Genomic DNA, 2783 nt, shown 5'->3' on the forward strand with positions numbered 1-2783 from the left:
AGGTGGAGACACCAACGAAGGAGTTGGAGTGATCATGGCCAATTAAATAATTTTATTAACCAAAACCCAATATTTCAGTTTATGCTTTTGAGACATTACCTTACACTGGAATAAGGGAATGCTGGTTCAGTTCAGGATTTCAATTATATTCCTTCAAAACGTTTTCAGATTACAAAACAAACAGTGGGAACTCCAATACTGAAATGATACCATAAAGATCATGATACTGATTATAACACAGGATGAACAGGACAGAACTGATCATTCCTGATTTACTCCATTAAAAGTAAAAACAAGTTCCAAATTTTTGTTTCCTCTTGCAAGCTCTCTACTTTCTTGTCAGATAATAAGAAAATTGTGTTACTTGTTCAATGTTAATTACAATATCAATGTTTATTTTCCTCTGACCTTCACGCAGTTAAGAGTAATCTTGAGTTTCATAACCTTTACTTACCGAATCATGAAAAAATTAATTTTTATGCAATATCATTTAGACATAGAGCCCAAAATTACGGAATAAATCATTTTCAGGACTGAATGACATAAAAGGCTTTATTACAGCTTGAGACTTAAAAGTCCCTACAGGACTACATTGAGAAATTCAATATAGAAATTAAAACTAGAAACATAACAATTACTGTTTTCAAAAGCCAATCAGATACAGTTCATACTAATAACACTAATTACATCCTTTTCATCTAGAAATTAATTAAATTAAGGGAAAAATAACTTAGTTGCTAATAACAAATATATTAATTGTTCACAATTTTTTAAATATAACAATTATACAAACAAAATAATTTTTTAAACAGTCCTTTATAAAGAATACTATCTTACGGGGTATAACGCCGTGTAGTCCGCTGAAAGGTAACTGACGTTTCGGAGGAACATGTCAACTTCATCTTCAGGGTCTGCTCTACTTGATACATTCTTCATGCTGGTTTCTTGCTTGGTTTATTCTTCAACCATGAAGATGGAGGCGATATGTCGTTCTGAAACCTCGACTGACTTTCAATGGACTACATGGTGTTATGTCCCAGAGGACAGAATTCTGCAAAACCACTACTGTGAGAACCTTAAATACTACAATCCTTTTATATGTCACAGTTTATCGACCTTCTTGATAATAATAAGGCTTTCATACTTCTGCAAATACCATAGTCGAAATGAAATAAAAAAGGAAATCACAAAAATAGAAAGTTTCTAAGAAATTAAGGAAAACAGAACATGCTTATAATAAAGATGCTCATAATATTATCAGTTGATATAATCCTTCTGTATCTTGCAGCTGTTTCTCTTCAAATTCTCCTTTTTATTCACACAAAGAGAGTCTGCATTGTGTACACTCTGAATGAATCCTGGACTCAACCATCTTTAATGAACACAGTATCTCTCTACTATTGCCTTTTTTTATCTTCTTATTTTGCCATTCATATTGTCATTCAACACCAAATCTCCAGAAAATTTATCTTTTCTTCTGTGAAATAAATGGACAGATAAGTGACAATTTTTGGATTTCCAATACATTTCACATAGTGACAAGGATTTCAAAGTTCCTGAAAATTCCTGTTTGAGCTACGTATGGCAGATCAGTCTTCCAACACATTTTCTCTGTTCCTGTGTGACAGAGAGTCATTATTACATGAAGATGTGCAAGGAGATTCGAAGTATCTGTTGCATGCATGGCTGCACTGTTGGGACTAGCCAATCTAAGTCACCTGACCTGTAATCCTCAATCTTTGGCAAACAGCGAAAACTGTGCTAAAACTGCACTCCAAGAAATGCATACACTTCTTTTGTTCTGATGAGCCAAATATTTCTTTACTTCTGTGTAACATATAGCATTTTTTAAAAATGACGAATAGTAAGAAATGATCTGATGAATGTGAAGGAATTTTATATCCTCAAAGAAACTTTTCATAGCACTTCTCTGCAGGAGAAAAATGAGTGCTGTAAAGTTGTCCCTGTTCTTAAAAAAGCCTCATGTCATGAAGACATAGTGGCAAACAGAGATATAGCCCCATACCTTCATAATCTTGGCACTAGACAGAGGGGAGTTGTCAGCTTCACGCATTGGCTGCTTTATCCCAGGGGAATGACCCTGAGTATCCACTGGATAAGAGGGTGGATGGGTCTTAATGCTGGTCTGGATCCTGTGGAAAAGAAACAAATATCTTCCCATGACTGGAAACAGAACCAGTTCCTCAGTTATTCGGCACGTATACCAGTCACAATCCTGACTGAGCCATCGTGGCTACAAAACGGGTACTGCTATTACCCTACTGCACAAATAGCATGAACTTCTTCCTGTTCTCTATCGCTGATAGTTTTACTGAGTCTTCTCATTGTGGTTCTACAACAATTATGTTCTGCCTTACTGGAGGTACATTTTTTGAACTTCCAGCACATTGCTGTCTCCTGACAATTCTGTGACAGTCCTCATCACTGACTTTATCTGGTGACCACTGTTTTTTATGGCATACCTTATTTCAGCTGTTACAGGTATTTCTGATAGATTCAATCCCTTGATGTAGCAGAGTATAATTCTGTAAGTTCAAAGTAAATGTGACTAAGAACATTATAAAATATGTTTGGTACTAGAAACTGACTATATTATTTACAACACATAGTGAAGCACAGAAAAAGCAATAATTGTAGTAAATTATTGAAAAGCATAGGATCCATTTCACTTTCAGATGATTGTAATAACAACAAAATTAACAGCAGCAACAGAAGTAGTAGCAGTAGTAGTAGTAGTAGTAGTAGTAGTAGTAGTAGTAGTA

General features: G+C 34.9%; 1 long non-coding RNA gene across 2 annotated transcripts in view; it reads right to left on the reverse strand.

The window, feature by feature from the left end:
* Positions 1-958: 958 nt before the first annotated feature.
* Positions 959-2783, reverse strand: part of LOC111871671 — a 9986-nt gene continuing 8161 nt past the window's right edge. Inside the window, exons 4-5 of one of the 2 annotated variants that reach the window (XR_002844080.2) lie at positions 2484-2546; positions 959-2153 (exon numbers count right to left, since the gene is read on the reverse strand). This is a non-coding gene — a long non-coding RNA (uncharacterized LOC111871671). Of the gene's footprint in view, positions 2547-2783 lie in introns of both variants that reach the window. The other variant, XR_002844079.2, reaches the window with a different exon arrangement.

The sequence above is a fragment of the Cryptotermes secundus genome, unplaced genomic scaffold (genome assembly GCF_002891405.2).
Source record: "Cryptotermes secundus unplaced genomic scaffold, Csec_1.0 scaffold262, whole genome shotgun sequence".
Lineage (NCBI taxonomy): Eukaryota > Metazoa > Arthropoda > Insecta > Blattodea > Kalotermitidae > Cryptotermes > Cryptotermes secundus.